The sequence below is a fragment of the Phyllobates terribilis genome, unplaced genomic scaffold (genome assembly GCF_046119375.1).
Source record: "Phyllobates terribilis strain yellow unplaced genomic scaffold, ASM4611937v1 Scaffold_9__5_contigs__length_417890890, whole genome shotgun sequence".
Lineage (NCBI taxonomy): Eukaryota > Metazoa > Chordata > Amphibia > Anura > Dendrobatidae > Phyllobates > Phyllobates terribilis.
Window position 1 is genome coordinate 398,730,368 of NW_027362769.1, and position 21,683 is coordinate 398,752,050.

At 50.6% G+C, this 21,683-nt stretch overlaps 1 protein-coding gene across 3 annotated transcripts in view; it reads right to left on the reverse strand.

Annotated features, from left to right (window-relative positions):
- Nucleotides 1-21,683, reverse strand: part of LOC141162606 (up-regulator of cell proliferation-like) — a 44,509-nt gene that overhangs the window by 20,274 nt on the left and 2,552 nt on the right. The window contains exon 1 of one of the 3 annotated variants that reach the window (XM_073648876.1): nt 588-683. The exons of the other annotated variants lie outside the window; for them this stretch is intronic. The gene's annotated coding sequence lies outside the window, so the exon portion shown is untranslated. Of the gene's footprint in view, nt 1-587; nt 684-21,683 lie in introns of those variants that run through there. 3 annotated transcript variants of the gene reach the window in all.

Sequence of the window (21,683 nt, forward strand, 5' to 3'; positions counted from 1 at the left end):
CAAAGAGTTTTCTAGTGGAATCCACTTCAGGAAGGATTCTGTATTTAAGGTATGTGCACACGTCTTTTCTCGGAGGATTTTCTCTGAAACCGCCTGAAAAAGCTCAAACAAAACATTCAAAAGAACAAACATATTCACTGCAATATAAAAATGACTCAGAGTTCATATATTCTGTCTTTTAAGCATCTCTTAATAGCTTCAGGTTTCAAAAGAAACCAACCGGTGATTAGTGACCTGACCATTCTTCAGGAAATTCCTGCCTTGAAGATGCTTGATACTTCATAACAAAAGACAATAGGAAGCCTCATATGACGCCCTGAAGATGTCTGGACATATTTTTGAGTGTTTATCGGTGTTCTTGCTTGAAGAATGGCTAGCATTTTTTCATTATTGATTGGAGTTAGAAAAAAAAAAATGTTTGGAAAACACCTATAAAAAAGATGCCACAAAAATGCTCGAAAAAAAAGCTGAAAAAAAAAGTCCAGAGGTCAAAAATATTGAAGAATTTTTTCCCTGAAGTGTGTAAAATCCCTGGCGGCGTGCTTGCATGGTGCACCACCTCCCACCATGCAAGACCGCAATCTTACCTGTCAGTCCATGCTGCACTCTTTCCTCCAGTACCTGCTCTGCCCATGTCTCTTGTCTGATTGCTTAGGGCGTCGGCGAAGCTTTCTGCTTGTTTCTTATAGCTATTGTGTGTGTGGCGCCCCTGAGGGTTCGGCCACCACAGGAATGCTGCACTTCTTTAATGGAGTGTGGTGTTCCTCCTCTGAGGTAAGTCCGGTGCGATGGTAGTTACCTAGTTTTCACATCCAACACCACATTTCTCCACCAGAGGGAGCTAGTATGCACTAGGTGCTGCTCCCCTGGTTACAGGGAGACTGGGGAACACAAAGTGGTAGGAACCAGTTAGTGGGTGTGGGTGGAGGAACAGTTAGTTAGTGACACTTCTAATTTCATATTTAATAGAATGCCATCTTAGATCTTGGTCCTTTGATCTTGGTTCTTCTCTGGTCTTTTGCTGGTCCTGTGTGGATCTGTCCAGCCCTTCAGACCTGTGTGGTCTCTGACAGTGTGTCTGTCAAGTGGTCGTACTGTGCTGTCATGAACTGTGTGTAAAGTGACTTCCCTCCGGGAGCGCAGATCCTGTGTGGGCCTGCACCGGCATGGGACACAGCCCTCGTACCCCGATCTATGGGACGAGAGGGAGGTTGCAGACGAGGAATGTCTCAACCCGGCCAAGGACCAGGATCAAGAAGGCCCGGGAGCTTTAGAGTGTGGCTCCCTAGCAAATGGGTCCCGAGGAGGATGCAGACGGAGCTGAGCACACCACCTGTCCTCGCCTACCTGATCTATTCAGAGGGATTCCGGCTGCAAGAGGGGTACCGGCCCCCGACACCCGACCTCGTACTCTATGTCCAGGACAGTTAGGCCCTGAGGATCCCGGCGGGCTTCGGATGGAGAGGAATTGCCACCCGAGCCCTACACCTGAGAGGAGCTCAGAGGGAGACCCGGCCTATCCACACACGCACAGACGGGAAAGGGTGAAGTCTGTAGTGCAGGAACACTCTGGTGTAGGGACGCTACCGAACACTGGACTTCCTCGGAGGTAGTCGGACCCCCGTCCCTGGTGGCCGCAAGACTCCGCGAGGAGCAGGGAGAAGCCTTGCGCTGCTTATGAGAACTGTGAGTAAAGCCTTGGAAATTCATCCCTTTGGCCTCCGGACTGTCCATTACGCGCCATACCACGCGACACGGTGCCTGCTTTCCCACACTACTACCCCCCTTTATTCCACCTTGCCTGCCCTGAGGCGCGCTCCGCCTGTGGGGAGCAGCAAGAACTTTAGCCGCCAAGACACCGGGCCTCAGTGGACTATAGCGGCGCTGGTGGCGCATCACCAGACACCACAGGTGGCGTAGTCGACAATTACCACTCAACCCGGATAGCCCTAACATCATTTTTAATGTGACGGCCCTGGGCACGGAACGGGTCAAGGCCACGACTGCATCCCCCTTCTCAACACCTGACCCGGCTCCGAGTACCCCATCTTCCCAGGGCAGGGCTTGCGAGGCGTCACATGTGCACAGTCCTAATGCATCCCCAGCCTATTGCTGTGAGTGATTGGATACTTAAACCCCCTCCACCCAGCGGGAGGGGCCTGAGCAACACTTTCTTACAGTCTGTGTTCTGTGCAACTGTTAGTTGCCAGTTCCTGTCCTGACTCTAGTCTGTCTGCCACCCTGGGGGCCAAGTACCCAGGGCCACTACCTGTATCTCTGACTTCTAGTCTGTTTTCGCCAACCTGGGGGCTGAGTTCCCAGATCGTTCCTGTATCTTGTTCCCGGTTCAGTTCCTGTCTGAACAGTGTCCTAGCTCATTACCTGTTTGTCTCTATGTCCGAATCTTCCCTTTTCCTGCAGTGTCTGAACCTGCACCTAACTCCAACTCGTTGTCTCTGTACTTATGTTTGTGAGTTTTGTGTCCACTTGCTACTTCATTGTAAGTACCTTGTGTGTATCTGGTTCTGCTTGTCCCCTTTCCCTTCCTCCGTATCTACCTCCTGTGTTTTAACCATCTTCCTGTATTTTCCAGTCTGTTCCATGCGAACAGAGCCCTGTCCTGTCTGCCTTCACCTTCTGCTCTGTTCTGCTCTGCTTGTTCACCACTCCGGCGGTTCCGCTCTGCTCCGCTTGGTTACCGCACCTGCGGTTCTATTCTGCTCTGCTTGTTCACCGCTTCGGCGGTTCCGCTCTGCTCCGCTTACTTACCGCACCTGCGGTTCTGCTCCGCTCTGCTTGTTCACCGCTCCTGCGGTTTCGCTCCGCTCTGCTTGTTCACTGCGCCTGCGGTTTTGCTCTGCTCTGCTTGTCTACCGCATCTGTGGGTTTTGCTCTGCTCAGTTTGTCTACCGCATCTGCGAGTTTTGCTCTGCTCAGCTTGTCTACCGCATCTGCGGGCTTTGCTCTGCTCAGCTTGTCTACCACATCTGTGGGTTTTGCTCTGCTCAGCTTGTCTACCGCACCTGCGAGTTTTGCTCTGCTCAGCTTGTCTACCGCATATGCGGGTTTTGCTCTGCTCAGGTTGTCTACCACATATGCGGGTTTTGCTCTGCTCACCTTGTCTACTGCATCTGCGGGTTTTGCTCTGCTCAGCTTGTCTACCGTATCTGCGGGTTTTGCTCTGCTCAGCTTGTCTACCGCATCTGCGGGTTTTACTCTGCTCAGCTTGTCTACCGCATCTGCGGGTTTTGCTGTGCTCAGCTTGTCTACCGCATCTGCGGGTTTTGCTCTGCTCTGCTTGTGTACCGCACCTGCGTCTCCGTTCCTGTGTTCCAGTCTGTACAGGTCCCTATCCTGCCTGCGTTTCTACCTGCCAGTACCCGCCTCTCTGCATGTCAGCCGTACCTGCCTGTGCCCACCTGTCTGCACGCCAGCCGTGCCTGCCAGTGCCCACCTGTCTGCATGCCAGCTGTGCCTGTCAATATCCACCTGTCTGCATACCAGCCGTGTTTGCCAGTACCAACCTGTCTACATGTCAGTCTAACCTGCCTGTTCCTGCATTCCCCGGTGTGGGTCAACAGCTGTGACCGGGGTCTGACCTGGAGTAGCACCTGGTCCCTCTGCTCGGTTCCTCCTTGGTTCACGGAGTCGACTGAGCCACCGTGCGACCTTGGCCGGATCAGGTTGATACTTAGTTATGCCCCTCCAGGCACTACTCGGTTCATGGTACAGTGGGATCACTAATCACGCTCACGCCAGTCAGTCCGGGCGTGAGCGCAACAAAGTGTGTTTTGAAGCTTTCTGATTGGACAGTGTAAAGTTTGGGGCAAATCAGGGGCTACTTAAAAAAAGTGACCTGCACTTTCTTTTTTCCCATCAGGCATTTTACAAAACCTAAAGCCCAAAAAACACTCAAAAGACCGAACATATGAACAGCAAAATGGTTTTACAATAGCAATGAATGGGACTAGCTTTTCAAAAAGTTTTTAAACATTTTTTTTCAGGTGTTTTGAAGCGGACTGACTCAAAACACACAGTGTTACATAGGACTGCAGGTAACATCTACTACATTATCTGTACTCAGAGAGTTATCACTGTGTTATCTGTAGTGTTACATAGGACTGCAGATGACATCTACTACATTATCTGTACTCAGAGAGTTATCACTGTGTTATCTGTAGTGTTACATAGGACTGCAGATGACATCTACTACATTATCTGTACTCAGAGAGTTATCACTGTGTTATCTGTGGTGTTACATAGGACTGCAGGTGACATCTACTACATTATCTGTACTCAGAGAGTTATCACTGTGTTATCTGTGGTGTTACATAGGACTGCAGGTGACATCTACTACATTATCTGTACTCAGAGAGTTATCACTGTGTTATATGTGGTGTTACATAGGACTGCAGGTGACATCTACTACATTATCTGTACTCAGGGAGTTATCATTGTGTTATCTGTGGTGTTACATAGGACTGCAGGTGACATCTACTACATTATCTGTACTCAGAGAGTTATCACTGTGTTATCTGTGGTGTTACATAGGACTGCAGGTGACATCTACTACATTATCTGTACTCAGGGAGTTATCACTGTGTTATCTGTGGTGTTACATAGGACTGCAGGTGACATCTACTACACTATCTGTACTCAGACAGTTATCACTGTGTTATCTGTGGTGTTACATAGGACTGCAGGTGACATCTACTACATTATCTGTACTCAGAGAGTTATCACTGTGTTATCTGTGGTGTTACATAGGACTGCGGGTGACATCTACTACATTATCTGTACTCAGACAGTTATTACTGTGTAAGAGGGTGACGGGGGCGGTCATGCACCTCTTTCCCTTTTGTGAATGTATTGTTCTACTGTGTTTATATGTGAACTAGATAGTGGCCCGATTCTAACGCATCGGGTATTCTAGAATATGTATGCGGCCGACCGGGCGCGACTAATCAGCAAAGCAGTGTTTAAAAGGGTTGTGCACTACTTTAAATTAACCCCCCAATGTATCCCCCCGGGGCCCCTAATGAATTTTGTAATTACATCATGTTGTCAATACTGCTTGTGACAACATCGCTGACCACGCGGCAAGTGTGAAGGGAGGACCGGGGAGCGAGGCTGCCTGTGCGGGCACTTCCGCTGCGAGCAGCCGGGAGATGACCGGCTAGCACCGGTCATCTCCCGGCTGCGTTGCCGCTGATCTCCCGATGGTGGCCTGCATGTTTCAAATCCGGCGCCAATTCGCGGCCGGGCTGCGCCAGTAGCTGTTTGGTTGCGGCCGGCTGGCCGCAACCAATCAGAGAAGCGGTGTTTTAAGTTTCACGCCAATATCGCTGATGGTTTCAGGCGTGTTTCAAATCCGGCGCCAATTCGCGGCCGGATTGCGTATGTTGCTGATTGGTGGCGGCGGTGTTTTAAATTTCGCACCAATCAGCGAACAGTGTTAGTGAAGACCGGGGAGCGAGGCTGCCTGTGCGGGTACTTCCGCTGCGAGCAGCCGGGCTGCTGATCTCCTGACGGCAAGTGTGAAGGGAGGACCGGGGAGCGGCGCCGCCTAGGTGATGGCCGCCATCTTGTTCTGAAATCCCGCGTCGCTGATTGGCCGCGGCCGGACCAATCAGCGACGCGGGATTTCCTGGTCGGACAAACAGACGGGATAAGCCGATTATATAGTAGATATGTAAATGTCTATTGTCTAATGTTGGCTACAGGGACAGTATATGTTAGGAGTGGATGGTGTATTAGATTAGGCATTGTGCAGTGCAGTGGGGGGCTCAATAGTTTAGGATAGAAATAGTTAATATATTTAGTAATAGCTCCAGTATAGAAGGAGCCGGGGTAGTAACGGAGTAGTCTGCCCAGCAACCGACGGAGACGGTTGATGATTGGTCTAGTTGAAAAAAGGGGGAGGAGTTTAGGCCAGAGGAGAGCAATGGTTATTCCTGTCAGGGATGAGTTCAGTCAGAGCAGTTGTTGCTGTTGGTAACGTTAAAGTATGTGCTGGAGGAAGACTGAGGAGAAGCTCGGGGCCCTTGGGGCTGAAGGTCAATGAGGATACCGATGGTCGATGGCAAAAAGAGCTTGGGGAACGTTGAAGCAGTAAACTCTGAGGAAAGTTCCCTAAACGTCTGAGGCCTGTAGAAGGACTGATGGAGCCAGCCTTCACAACTCCCAATGAGGAGAGAGAGGACGGGGACCTGAGGAGAGTAGGTCCATGTCCTGGAAAGCGGTGGTACCGGGAAAACTAACTCTGAAGACAGGACCGAAAGGGACAGAAGAGAGGATGACAAATGTAATTGTGATGTGCAAAGGAACGAGATCTGTGACCAGAATTGAGAAACAAAAGGAGTTTAGTAAAGTTATGTTATATAAAAGAGAGACTGTGTGTGACAATGATTACTTGCAGGATTCCTAAAGAAGATGGAGGAGCAACCGGAAACTAAGTGTTTTACACAACATGCAAAGTACAATACAACACAGGCATTATCTTTTATTTGTGGGCGATCAGGGTGAGAATGTAAATGCGCAAAAACTGCAGTACCTTGCCACTACTACCACCCTGTACCCCTTACAAAATTGACGTAGTCGGCAGGATTCAGAGTCCTCGCATATAGAGAGCAGAGGAACCCCTGAAACAGCTGTTAGAAGTCTCAAAGTGGCGGCCGTCGAAGATTTTAAAGTAGTAGAGGCTGATGATATCCATTCCGCTAGCAAAACGATGCGAACCTTTGACTGGAGAGGGCGCTGGCCTGAGTCTAGGTTGCAGCCCATTGTCAATGCCCGCCCATCGTGGGCGCAGCGGAAGAAAAAGCCTCCTCTGGTATTACAATTCCTCGAAAAAGAAGGAGTAACCCCACCCATAGAAAGGAGGAGTCCTGATCCATATACTCACATACAGTAGCAAGGATAGGCCGGAGTACAGCCGCCCCCCCCTCCCCCGCAGGCTTGGACACAGGCCTGCATGTCAATGGGTTGGAGGGAAGGGAGTGTCTAGGGCTTATTAGCATAGAGTGGGGTTTAACAGTTTTTTTTTTAAATGCTAGCGAGGGGAGGGGTTGTTCAATTTCCCGCTCACAAGGGTGGTGAGTTGTCTCCCCCACATCGTGCTGCGAGTTCCTCATGGCGTCCACGGCGCAGCTCTTTGAAACCCTGAGGGCGGCTGCAGAGTCGCACCCGGTGGGCTGGCTGGAGAACAGGTAGCGGCGATCGCCGGAAGGGGAGCGGGGACGGTGGCTGTGTCAGCACAGCCTGAGCGGCGTTCCCATCGGGCGCGGCCTCCTGCCAGGCTGTCGCCTGACTTAGCTCCCCAGACACGGCTCAGGAGACCCTCCGGGGACCCTCCAGGCCGGGTGCCGGTCAGGAAGCGCAGCAGCAGGCCCCAGTCTGGGAGGAATCCGCTTGCCAGCTTGTGTCACGCGGCGGTTAGTAGGCCGCGGCCTGCGTTCGGGGAGGGGCCTACGCGCGCCAGTCCTCTCAGCACCAGTGACGTCACGGGGGGTCGCCTCGGCGATGCTCCAGTCGGGTGGCCCGCCTCCTCAGACACAGAAGACGGCAGGATCATTCACAATGGGCAGCAATCGTGCGGTGATAACAGGCAAGTGTTGTTACCGGCCCTTGCAGGTGGTCCTTGGGCAGCGTTAAATTCAGGACCGGATACCAATACACAGACCTTGCAGGCAGGGGGCAGGGTGGGCAGGGGGTTGGGTGACATTAATATGTCCCCACATACACAGCCCCCTGGTCCTTCTTCTGGTCCTTCTTCAACTCCAGTGCATGCCAGTAACTTTCGGCCTTACAGGGCTGCGTCAGTGGGATCCAGTGCATCGGCGGTGCTCGGGCCTCAAGAGATAGAGGGTCCAACAGGAGGAGTCAGAAGACGGGATGGACGGCTGGAGTCGGGAATATCGGCTGGGGGGATGACAGCTCCTCCGCAGCCTGGTAAGTTGGGTTCTATGTCTTGTTCGTTATCCCAGAATTTTTTATCCCAAGGTTTAAGTGCTAATCGGGGGTCAGTGGCTGGGGGTACAAGTCAGGATCAGGCTGGTGAGAGTGTGAGTGTGGTTTTAGCAAGTGTGAGGGAGTTATTGTTGCGTTTGGAAAGGGGTAGTAGTGCCGCTTCGGGCCATTTAGTCTCATGGGCGAGCCCGCAATGGGGCAGGCTGAACAGTATAGGTAATAGACTTGGGGGTGCGTGCCAATTGCCCGAGCCCATTTCGGTGTAAGTGCAGACAGAAAAGGAAAAGGAGTGTAGAATTCATTTGGACGATAGGTCTCACGGTGAGGTTTATGTGTGTTTTGAGGGTCCGTTAGGTGCACACCTTAAGAAAGAGGTGAGGGAAAAAATTTGGAAAGATGAATACGTTGAAATTTTTTCTCTTCTGCCTCTGGTGAAATTTAACCTGGAAAAAAGTAAAAAGGATAATAGTAAGAAGGAGGAGGAGGAAAAGTAAAGGTGGCGCTTAATCCCGCAGACTTTTACTAATTTGCTGCAGGCATTCGCCATTTTGGCGAGCGTAATAGGTGAGAAAGCACCGGAGAATTGCTCTCCCTTGATTTGCTATATGGATGCTATTGGGGAGGCCCACAGAACTTATGGGGGACAAGCATGGCTTCGTTATGATGAGCAGTTTCGTCAGAGGAAAGCTATTCATCCTGCCATAGGATGGGATCAGAAGGACATTGGCCTTTGGTTACGGGTGATGGCTCCTTCTAGATTAGGTCATTCCTTTCACGGAGGGGCCGGTTTTGCCGGCCATTCCGGTGGTCAATCAAGTACGCAGGGAAGCGGAGGCACTTCAGGGTAATCGGGAACGCAGAAACCGGGCTTATGCTGGCAGTTCAACGTCGGCCAGTGTAAATTTGGGGCCAACTGCAGGTTCAAGCATCTTTGCTCGCACTGCAGTGGATCATCACACGGTGCTGCCAGGTGTTTCAAAAAGAAGGCTAAGTCAGGGGCCACCAATTCTCAAGGGAGAGACACCGGTGAAACTAACCGCGATGCTCCTGTAATGCACACGCCCGGACTGACTGGCGTGTGCGTGTTTAGTGGTTCCACTGTGCCATGTACCAGAGAGTGCATGGAGGGGCGTAACTAAGTATCTGCTCGATCCGACCAAGGTCGCACGACGGCATACGACGCCAGTGCACCAGGGAGGAACCGAGCAGAGGGACCAGAGTCTACTCCAGGTCAAACTCCGGACACGGCTGTTGACCCACACCGGAGAATACAGGAACAGGCAGGCTAGAGCGCAGGCTGGGTAGGGTCCAGCACAGACTGGGAGACGAGCCCAGAGCCGCAGATGCGGCAATCAAACAGAGCAAAGCGAAACCGCAGGTGCGGTAGACAAGGCTGAGCAGAGCAAAACCGCAGACGCGGTAGACAGGGCCGAGCAGAGCGAAACCGCAGACGCAGTGGACAAAGCTGAGCAGAGCAAAACCGCAGATGCGGTAGACAAGGCTGAGCAGAGCAGAACCGCAGACGCGGTAGACAAGGCTGAGCAGAGCGAAACCAGAGACGCGGTAGACAAGGCTGAGCAGAGCGAAACCGCAGACGCGGTAGACAAGGCTGAGCAGAGTGAAACCGCAGACGCAGTAGACAAGGCTGAGCAGAGCGAAACCGCAGACGCGGTAGACAGGGCTGAGCAGAGCGAAACCGCAGACGCGGTGGACAAAGCTGAGCAGAGCAAAACCGCAGACGCGGTAGACAAGGCTGAGCTGAGCAGAACCGCAGATGCGGTAGACAAGGCTGAGCAGAGCGAAACCGCAGACGCGGTAGACAAGGCTGAGCAGAGCGAAACCGCAGACGCGGTAGACAAGGCTGCGCAGAGCGAAACCACAGACGCGGTGGACAAGGCTGAGCAGAGCGAAACCGCAGATGCGGTGGACAAGGCTGAGCAGAGCGAAACCGCAGACGTGGTGGACAAGGCTGAGCAGAGCGAAACCGCAGATACAGTGGACAAGGCAGAGCAGAGCGAAACCGCAGTCGCGGCGGACAAGGCAGAGCAGAGCGAAACCATAGACGTGGTGGACAAGGCTGAGATAAATTGCTGAAGGGGTAAACAAAGACAAAGCAAAAGGGATAGGGCTCTGTTCACATGGAACAGAAAGAAAGGCAGAACCAGATACACACTAGATACTTGCAAAGAAGTAGCGAGAGGACTCCAACTCACAAACGGAAGTACAGCGACAACGAGAAGGAGTTAGTTGCAGGTTCAGACAACGCAGGAAAAGGGAAGGGACGGACATAGAGACGAAACAGGTAAAAGGTAAGGAGACAGTTCAGACAGGAACTGCAACAAAATACAGGACCGAGCCAAGGCAAAGCCAAGTGCTGGTTTAGACAAAGCAGGAGAAAGGGAAGGTACAGACATAGAAAGAAACAGGAAGCAGGTTAGGAGACAGTTCAGACAGGAACTGTACTGCAACAAATACAGGAGCGAGTCTGGGTATGCGGCCCCCAGAGGGCAAGACGAACAGGCTAAGAGCGTGTTCAGACTGGTCTGGAAATACAGCCTCAGGAAGGCAGACAGACAACAGGCTAGAGTGTACAGACAGGACACAGTTCAGACACGGGAACTGATACCGATAGGCAGGAAACATAGACAGGACCTGGCATGTCAGCGACCAAAAGCCAACTGACAGAACAAGATGCTCAGGCAAGGATTCCAAGGAGGAGCTGGGTTAAATACCAGGTGACAGACAGCAATAGGCTGAGGACGCATCAGGGGAGCGTCAGCCGCAGCTACAAGAAACAGGAAGTTCAGCGGGCGTCGCCCTAAGCAGCAAGAGCAAAGCAAAGCAGACAACATGGAAAGAAGCCAGAGTGGCAGTCTGGACTGGAGATCAAGTGCGCGCTCTTGCACAGTGGGAGATGGACCACTATGCAAGGATGCCGCCAGGTATGTTACAGTAATCCCCCCTTACGCCCCCTCTTCTTCAGGCCTGCCAGAATCTTTCGCAGGGAATTTGAGGGCCAATCCTTCTCCTCAAGGAGATTGCTTCTACTGTCCACAGGAAGAAGCAAAACTGGTCTCATCTGGGTAGCTAGGATGCTACCTCCTATCCAGCCATCCTCAGCACCAGACGAAACGGGTGGAGTACCAGGAACAGCACACAAGGAAGTCTCCACCTATTATCAGGTAGCACCCCAGAGGGTTCAGGAGACAACTGGAAGTCCTCCGCCGGGTTGGAGGGGTGCAGAGACACGGAGGTAACCTCTGCTTCGGGGTACATCTTGTCAAGCTCACAGGATGAAATGGGCGAGGTATCAGGCATAAGGTGCAGAAAAGTCACTGTCCCTTTGTTATCTGGTGGTACCCCGGAGGATTCAGGAAACAACTGGAGGTCCTCCGCCGGGTCGGAGGAATGCAGAGACTCAGGGATAACCTCTGCTTCGGAGTACACAAGGTCGGACTCACTGGACGAAGCGGGCGAGGCATCAGGTACAGAGTATAGGAAAGTCTCTGTCCATTCGCTACCAGGTAGCACCCCGAAGGGTTCAGGAGACAACTGGAGGTCCTCCGCCAGGTCGGAGGGGTGTAGAGACTTGGGGGTAACCTCTGCTTCGGAGTACACTAGGTCGGACTCACTGGACGAAGTGGCCGAGGCATCAGGTACCGAGTATAGGAAAGTCTCTGTCCTTTCGCTACCAGGTAGCACCCCGAAGGGTTCAGGAGACAACTGGAGGTCCTCCGCCTGGTCGGAGGGGTGTAGAGACTCGGGGGTAACCTCTGCTTCGGAGTACACTAGGTCGGACTCACTGGACGAAGCGGGCGAGGTATCAGGTACCGGGTGTAGGGAAGTCTCTCTCCATTTGTCATCAAGTGGTATCTCGGAGGATTCAGGAGGCAACAGGGGGTCCTCCGCCAGATTGTAGAGGTGCACGGACTCGGAGGTAATCACTGCTTCGGAGTATCCTTGGACAGGCTCACCAGTTAAAGTGGGTGAAGTATCAGATACCGGGTGCAGGAAGTCCTCCTGTGTGGATTCTCTTCGGGCAGGAGAACTGGTGCGCTACCCACACACACTACCCATCGGGGCTGCTCCGGGATACTGGGAAGTGAAGCTTCAGCAGGGACTTCAAGGTTGGGGTCAGGAGGTCTTTGGGAGGACAGACCCTGGCATGACGGCTTGCCTCTACGCCTAGCACGTCTGGACTGCCTCTTGAAGTTGGGAGAAGTAGTCCGGAGAGCGTAGTCATCCTGTTTGGATTCTGGGTGGGCAGTAGTCTCATCGGGCAGGAGGACTAGTGCGCTACCCACACACATTACCCATCGGGGCTGGTCCGGGATATTGGGAAGTGAAGCTTCAGCAGGAGCCTCCGGGTTAGGGTCATCGAAAACCATTAGAAAGGCCACCAGGAAGGCCATTATGTCCAGGACGATAGGATCCTGTGCATCCCATAGGGTGGTGATCCACTTCAAGGCATCACCTGCTAGGTAAGACATCATGAATCCCACCTTAACCCGATCAGTGGGAAAACAAAGAGGGTAGAACTTGAAGTGTAGCATGCATTGCTTCACAAAATGCACGACTCAGTCTTGGATCCCCATAGTACTGTGGCGGATCCGTAGGAACGAGTGCAGAAAGCTCCATCTGGACGGGTGCGTAATTCGCCTGGAACTCAGCTTGTAGCAAAAAAAAAATAAATAAATAAATTTCTTCCAGATGCAAGTATTCGCTGAAAAAGGTCTCAGAAGGCGAAGGCCGTGGGGCTCAACGGGAACCATGGCCTGAGCATGCTGTAATGCACACGCCTGGACTGGCTGGCGTGTGCGTGTTTAGTGGTTCCACTGTGCCATGAACCAGAGACTGCCTGGAGGGGCGTAACTAAGTATCTGCTCGATCCGACCAAGGTCGCACGATGGCATACGACGCCAGTGCACCAGGGAGGAACCGAGCAGAGGGACCAGGGTCTACTCCAGGTCAGACTCCGGACACGGCTGTTGACCCACACCGGGGAATACAGGAACAGGCAGGCTAGAGCGCAGGCCGGGTAGGGTCCAGCACAGACTGGGAGACGAGCCCAGAGCCGCAGATGCGTCAATCAAACAGAGCAAAGCGAAACCGCAGGTGCGGTAGACAAGGCTGAGCAGAGCGAAACCGCAGACGCGGTAGACAGGGCTGAGCATAGCGAAACCGCAGACGCAGTGGACAAAGCTGAGCAGAGCAAAACCGCAGATGCGGTAGACAAGGCTGAGCAGAGCAGAACCGCAGACGCGGTAGACAAGGCTGAGCATAGCGAAACCACAGACGCGGTGGACAAGGCTGAGCAGAGCGAAACCGCAGACGCGGTAGACAAGGCTGAGCAGAGAGAAACCGCAGACGCAGTAGACAAGGCTGAGCAGAGCGAAACCACAGACACGGTAGACAAGGCTGAGCAGAGCGAAACCGCAGACGCGGTGGACAAGGCTGAGCAGAGCGAAACCGCAGACGCGGTGGACAAGGCAGAGCAGAGCGAAACCGCAGATGCGGTGAACAAGGCAGAGCAGAGCGAAACCGCAGACGCGGCGGACAAGGCAGAGCAGAGCGAAACCGCAGACGCGGTGGACAAGGCTGAGATAAATCGCCGAAGGGGTAAACAAAGACAAAGCAAAGGGGATAGGGCTCTGTTCACACGGAACAGAAAGAAAGGCAGAACCAGATACACACGAGAAGGAGTTATGTGCAGGTTCAGACAACGCAGGAAATGGGAAGGGACGGACATAGAGACGAAATAGATAAAAGATAAGGAGACAGTTCAGACAGGAACTGCAACAAAATACAGGAACGAGCCAAGGCAAAGCCAAGTGCTGGTTTAGACAAAGCAGGAGAAAGGGAAGGTACGGACATAGAAAGAAACAGGAAGCAGGTTAGGAGACTGTTCAGACAGGAACTGTACTGCAACAAATACAGGAGCGAGTCTGGGTATGCGGCCCCCAGAGGGCAAGACGAACAGGCTAAGAGCATGTTCAGACTGGTCTGGAAATACAGCCTCAGGAAGGCGGACAGACAACAGGCTAGAGTGCACAGACAGGACACAGTTCAGACACGGGAACTGATACCGATAGGCAGGAAACATAGACAGGACCTGGCATGTCAGCGACCAAAAGCCAACTGACAGAACAAGATGCTCAGGCAAGGATTCCAAGGAGGAGCTGGGTTAAATAGCAGGTGACAGACAGCAATAGGCTGAGGACGCATCAGGGGAGCGTCAGCAGCAGCTACAAGAAACAGGAAGTTCAGCGGGCGTCGCCGTAAGCAGCAAGAGCAAAGCAGACAACATGGAAAGAAGCCAGAGTGGCAGTCTGGACTGGAGATCAAGTGCGCGCTCTTGCACAGTGGGAGATGGACCACTATGCAAGGGCGCCGCCAGGTATGTTACAGCTCCCTTATCTAAATAGGTTTCCTGATAGGGAAAAAGCGGCAGTGTTATTATCGGGTTTTGCTGACGGTTTTAAAATTCCTCCACCTCCATTCGAGATTCCCCGGGTGTTGAAAAATCTTAGATCGGCGGATCAGTATGCGGAAGTGGTTTCTGCTAAGTTACAAAAAGAGGTAGCTTTGGGGCGTATGGCCGGTCCTTTTGCCGAGCCTCCTTTTTCTAATTTAGTAGTATCGCCATTGGGGGTAGTGCCCAAAAAGGAGCCTAATAAGTTTAGGCTCATTCACCATCTTTCCTATCCGCGGGGAAAGTCAGTGAATGATGGGATTGATCCGGAACTATGTTCCGTGGTTTATATATCATTTGATGAGGCGGCTCGGTGGGTTAGACAGTGTGGAAAAGGGGCATTGCTGGCTAAGAAGGATGTGGAATCAGCGTTTCGTTTGTTGCCCATTCATCCTGAAAGTGTTAGGTTGTTGGGTTGTTACTGGGGGAGTGAGGTTTTTTTGGATAGATTTTTGCCCATGGGATGTTCTTTATCTTGTTCCTTGTTTGAGGCTTTCAGTACATTTTTGGAATGGGTCGTCCAGGATGTGACAGGGCTCGAATCTATTATACATTATCTGGATGATTTTTTGTGCATCGGTTCGGGCGACTCTTCATGTGAAATTTTACTGAGAGCGACGCAGTGGGTAGCAGAGCGTTTTGGAGTGCCTTTGGCTTCGAAAAAGACCGAAGGTCCAACTACGACCATTTGTTTTTTAGGAATTGTAATCGATTCAGTTAATTGGAAATTTAGGTTGCCTGAGGAGAAAGTGTCGGCTTTGAAAGAAGAGGTCGCACGGGCTAGGAATTTAAAGAAAATGACTTTGAGAAAAATGCAGTCTCTTCTTGGGAAACTTAATTTTGCAAGTTGCATTATTCCAATGGGGAGAAGTTTTTCTCGCCGGTTAGCCAGCGCTACGGCGGGTGTAAAATTGCCGCATCATTACGTGCGTTTGTCGGCTGAACACAGAGATGATTTGGTAGTGTGGGAGAAATTTTTGGAGCAATATAACGGACGTTCATTGCTCATGGAGGAAGTACAGGACAATTGTGCTTTGGAGTTGTACACAGATGCAGCGGGAAGTTTAGATTTTGGGGTGTACTTTAGAGGTCAATGGTGCGCATCCAGTTGGCCTAAGGAGTGGGTAACATCAGGATTGGTAAAGAATATAGCCCTATTAGAGATTTTTCCCATTTTGGTGGCAGTATATTTGTGGAAGGGGGAACTTCAAAATAAGAGGGTGCGGTTTAATTGCGACAACATGGGGGTTGTGTGTGCAATTAATAACATTACAGCATCCTCACCTCCAGTGATTAGGGTTCTACGCCAGTTAGTGCTGACTTGCCTTTCCATGAATACTTATGTGACAGCGTCTCATGTACCGGGAGTCCAGAATGCCATTGCTGACTCACTTTCTCGTTTTCAGTGGGAGCGCTTCCGGCAGTTGGCACCAGAGGTGGCAGACAAGGGGCTGGAGTGCCCTCCAGAGCTTTGGAAGGTGGTATGCGGGCCGCTGAGTCGCTGATTAGGTCATCGTTGGCGGTGGGAACTTGGGAAGCGTATCAATCTATTTGGCATTTATGGGAAGATCGGTTGTTTAATACAGTCGGGACGATGATCAGTTAGGTGTACTATTGTCATGGATTAGTCAAGGGGCTGAGGAGGGTTGGTCTGTAGCAAAAATCTCTCGGACTATGGCGGCTTTGGCTTTTGGTTTCAAGTTTCATGGTCAGAGAGATTTAACAAAAAGTTTTTTGATAAAACAGGCATTGAAGGGGTTTCGGAAGGGGAAGGGGCAGGAGGACTCCAGGAGGCCGGTTTCATTTGGCATTTTGGAAAATATTGGGGGGGGTGTTACCTTCTGTGTGTTGCTCCGGGTTTGAAATCTGTCTTTTCAGATTGGCCTTCTCCCTGGCCTTCTATGGAGCGTTGAGGTTGGGTGAGATCGTATCACCCAGCAGGTCAGTGGGCGGGGGACTTTTGTCAGCAGATTTGGTGGGTACCTCAGGAGGTGTGGAATTTTGGATTAGGAAATCAAAAACGGATCAGTTGGGAAAAGGGAGGCGTGTAGTTTTGGGAGCAATTGGGAATTCCATCATGTGTCCGTTAAGATGCTTGCAGCAGTTTAGGGAGTCTGAACCAAAGCAGGGTGGTCCATTATTGTGTCACAAGGATGGGTCCTTCTTGTCCAGATATCAGTTCATAGCGGTATTAAGGAAGTGTTTAAATTCATTAGGGTTAGATGCATCCCGTTTTGGGTCGCACTCGTTTCGGATTGGAGCAGCATCAGAAGCGGCTGCGGGTGGTCTTAGTGGGGAAACTATACAGCGCATTGGGCGTTGGGAATCGAGACGTTATCGGAGTTATATCAGACCTCAGGCTCAGGGTAAAATACATCTTTAATGTTTGATTTTATGGCGGTTGTTGTTTTATTGTGAGAGTTGTTCAAGTTTGTTTGTATTTTCTGCAGGTTCCAATTCCGCGTTGGTATGGATTCTAGGACACTCCTATGTGCACTGGGGAGCACTGAGGGCGGATATAAGGCCTGCAGGAAGGCAGCTCAGTTTTGACAGAGAAACAGCTGTGATCAGGTGGTTGAGCATTAGAGGCATGAGTTGGTGTAGAGTGCTGCAGGAGGTACATCACATTGCGCGTTTAGATAGGTCACCTGACATTTTGGTGTTGCACGTGGGGGGGAACGACCTAGGTTTACGCCCCTTTAGAGAGCTGATAAAGGATATTAAACATGATTTGTTGCGTTTTTGGGTGGCATTTCCTGGTTTGTATATTGTTTGGTCGGAGATTGTTCCTCGGAGATGTTGGCGTAGGGCTAGGTCAGTGGAGAAAATCAATAAAGCTAGGATTAAAGTTAATAGGGCAGTCTCTAGTTTTGTTACTAGGAATGGGGGGATTGCCGTGCGGCACTTTGAGTTAGAGAAAGGAGAGGGTGAATTTTGGTTGGCGGATGGGGTACATTTGAACGCAGTGGGCATTGACATGTGGGCTTTGGGGTTACAAGAGGGCATTGAGAGGGCCATAGCTTTTCGTTCAGGGGGGGTCTCGGGCATTTGAGATATTCAAAGGGCCCTCGTTGTGGCGGTTGGGGGTCCTTGAAGTTGGATTTAAATTGGTATAAGGGGTCCATTAGGGTATGGATTCCTTAATTGGAAAACGTTGATCACTGATCTGGTTTTGGGGGTCTCACAGCAGGCAATGTCGGAGCCCGGGAAGTTGAAGTAATTATTGGAAACCATTTTGGGTTGTGGTGCGCTCGAGCCATTGGGGGTATCGGCTGGGGGCAATTTGGTGTTAATTGTTGGTTTTATGTTAATCACCAGATCTTTGGAGCTTCAAGGACCCGCCTACCATTGTGCGTTAATTACTTATCTATGTAATTTTGTTTAAATAAGGGCTGCTGTGGCCAGTATTTCCCTAAAGAATATGGTGTTTTGGTCTTATTTTATTTCAGTAAGGGAATTTCACAGAAGGAAGGGTACTAATATTGGATGGTTTGGTTAAACGGATCATCGACAATACCAGTGTCATGGCGCCATTGCGAACACAGTCACGGAAGAACATGGAGCACTGCAGTTTTAGTTACCGTGGTGGTGCCGGCCACATTATCTGGAAATGGGAGAAAGAGGATATGAGGAGACAGCCAAGAGAACCACAGGAGATGGAGGAACCGGAGGAAGAATCAGTGTTTGACAGCTTTCCCATTCCTCTTGGTGCTTTATATGACCGGCGACGCGGAAAGCCAGAGTTTCGACCGGAACAGCCGAGAACAGGAAGCGTCTGTGACACTGTCACAACCAAGTCCTGCGGTGAAGGAACGACTGGAGAGGGCCCGAGGCAGTGAAGCAGTTGGAGTATCCACGGATTGTGGACAGGGAACGGAGGTAACGGAACCCTGAGGTGCTGGACCGGTGAGTAGAGCGCGGTTCCAGACCCGTCCACAACAGCCTCGCTTTGGAGAAGCGTCTCTCCATCCCACTGACCTGAAGTATGGAGAGGGGGAAGGCTCCTTCCCGTCCCCGGGGGAGGAGTGGTTGGCGGCTGTCATCCAGGAGAAGAAGCAGAGGGAGAGAGAAATCTGGGGAGAGCTTCGTTGTCCGGGAGGCGGAGCCCTGCTGGTCAGAAAATCAGCGGTCCGCTTGTCTACACCGACTCAAGCCGGGGGTACGGTGGTCTCCTTGTTGCCGGAGGACGAACCGGAAGGAGACATCCACCAAGGTACCATTCAGCCAAAAACCACGGCTATGTCACAGCTGCTAGCGTTGCGGCCCGATTCGGAATCAGCAGAAGTGGCGGCTGCCACCTCTGAAACAAGTGGTCCCGATTAAGGGTCTAAACATTCAGGATATTGAAAAAATTGTGCTGGTTGCATTAAAAAAAAAAAAAGGAACTGTTCCGCGTCTCCCTGGGACAGGAGTTCCTGAAGAGTTTGAGAGTTACTGAAGTGGCCAAAAGTACGGTAACTGTTGTAGAGACTGTTCTGCGCCTCTCAAAGGATAAGCAGCCCTGATGGTACTGAGAAGCGCTCAGTGCTGACCGGATGGCTGAAAGTTCAGTGAGTTTATTTTTTTACCCTTATCCAAGTTTTTTGCACTCGTTGCACATTCCCCTGCTGGATTACAGGACTACAATCCTGAAAAGGGTTAAAAGCCTCTTATGCCTAGACTGTATGCTACTGCTCTACAGACTGTGCCCTTTTTTTCACGGACTGCCTTTGTTCTATCTTGAGCTCATTTTGCAGAAACTAATGAGCAGCACACTTGCTTTAAAGGGGGGCTGTAGCCAGCAGAAAGGAGGGAGGGGGGAAACTGTCAAGACGACTCGAGGATCGTGCTGGGTCACTGCTCTTAGTCTGTTGGAGCTGATATTAATTGGCCAACGGGCCTGGTGTGTGTTAAAATGGATACTTTCATGGGCCCCAGGAGCAAAGGGGCCAGGGTCAGTCAGACCCATGTTTAATAAGGAACTTGGACACTCTGTGTCCGGGTCCCTGGAGCTGTGGGACCAGGGTCATGTGGACCCATGTGAAAAATGGACGGCCCGATGTGCGTGCCAGGTTGAAGAAGTAACAGACTTTGTTCTCGTGTACACGGACACTAAACGCTAAGAAAAAATGCGTTCTTTGTTTGTTGCATCTGTCTAAATGTAGTAATATATGCCAATGCACATGTTGGTATTCTACCAGTACCATATGGTTGGGGACGACCATATTTTAGAAGGGAGGAATGTAAGAGGGTGACCTGGATGGTCATGCGCCTCTTTCCCTTTTGTGAATGTATTGTTCTGTGCTCTGTGCTTATATATGAATATGTAAATGTCTATTGTCTAATGTTGGCTACAGGGACAGTATATGTTAGGAGTGGATGGTGTATTAGATTAGGCATTGTGCAGTGCAGTGGTGGGCACAATAGTTTAGGATAGAAATAGTTAATATATTTAGTAATAGCTCCAGTGTAGAAGGAGTCGGGGTAGTAACGGAGTAGTCTGCCCAGCTACCGACGGAGACGGTTGATGATTGGTCTAGTTGAAAAAAGGGGGAGGAGTTTGGGCCAGAGGAGAGCAACGGTTATTCCTGTCAGGGATGAGTTCAGTCAGAGCAGTTGTTGCTGTTGGTAACGTTAAAGTATGTGCTGGAGGAAGACTGAGGAGAAGCTCGGGACCCTTGGGGCTGAAGGTCAATGAGGATACCGATGGTCGATGGCAGAAAGAGTTAGGCAGCTTGGGGAACGTTGAAGCAGTAAACTCTGAGGAAAATTCCCTAAACTTCTGAGGCCTGTAGAAGGGCTTCACAATTCCCAAGGAGGGGAGAGCGGACGGGTACATACCTGAGGAGAGTAGGACCGTGTCCTGGAAAGCGGTGGTACCGGAGAAACTAACTCTGAAGATAGGACCGAAAGGGACAGAAGAGAGGATGACAAATGTAATTGTGATGAGCAAAGGAACGAGATCTGTGACCAGAACTGAGAAACAAAAGGAGTTTAGTAAAGTTATGTTATATAAAAGAGAGACTGTGTGTGACATTGATTACTTGTCTCCAATGGCAGGATTCCTAAAGAAGATGGAGGAGCAACCGAAAGTAAGTGTTTTACACAACATGCAAAGCACAATACAATACGGACATTATCTTGTATTTGTGGGCGGTCAGGGTGAGAATATAATACCACAGCAATTCCTCGACACTACTACCACCCTGTACCCCTTACAAACACTGTGTTATCTGTGGTGTTACATAGGACTGCAGGTGACATCTACTACATTATCTGTACTCAGAGCGTTATCACTGTGTTATCTGTGGTGTTACATAGGACTGCAGGTGACATCTACTACATTATCTGTACTCAGAGAGTGATCACTGTGTTATCTGTGGTGTTACATAGGACTGCAGGTGACATCTACAACATTATCTGTACTCAGAGCGTTATCACTGTGTTATCTGTGGTGTTACATAGGACTGCAGGTGACATCTACTACATTATCTGTACTCAGAGAGTGATCACTGTGTTATCTGTGGTGTTACATAGGACTGCAGGTGACATCTACAACATTATCTGTACTCAGAGCGTTATCACTGTGTTATCTGTGGTGTTACATAGGACTGCAGGTGACATCTAATACATTATCTGTACTCAGAGAATTATCAGTGTGTTATCTGTGGTGTTACATAGGACTGCAGGTGACATCTACTACATTATCTGTACTCAGAGAGTTATCACTGTGTTATCTGTGGTGTTACATAGGACTGCAGGTGACATCTACTACATTATCTGTACTCAGAGTTATCACTGTGTAATCTGTGGTGTTGCATAGGACTGCTGGTGGCATCTACTAAGTTATCTGTACTGAGAGAGTTATCACTGTGTTATCTGTGGTGTTACATAGGACTGCTGGTGACATCTACTACATTATCTGTACTCAGAGAGTTATCACTGTGTTATCTGTGGTGTTACATAGGACTGCAGGTGACATCTACAACATTATCTGTACCCACAGAGTTATCAGTGTGTTATCTGTGGTGTTACATAGGACTGCAGGTGACATCTACTACATTATCTATACTCAGAGAGTTATCACTGTGTTATCTGTGGTGTTACATAGGACTGCAGGTGACATCTACTACATTATCTGTACTCAGAGAGGTATCACTGTGTTATCTGTGGTGTTACATAGGACTGCAGGTGACATCTACTACATTATCTGTACTCAGAGAGATATCACTGTGTTATCTGTGGTGTTACATAGGACTGCAGG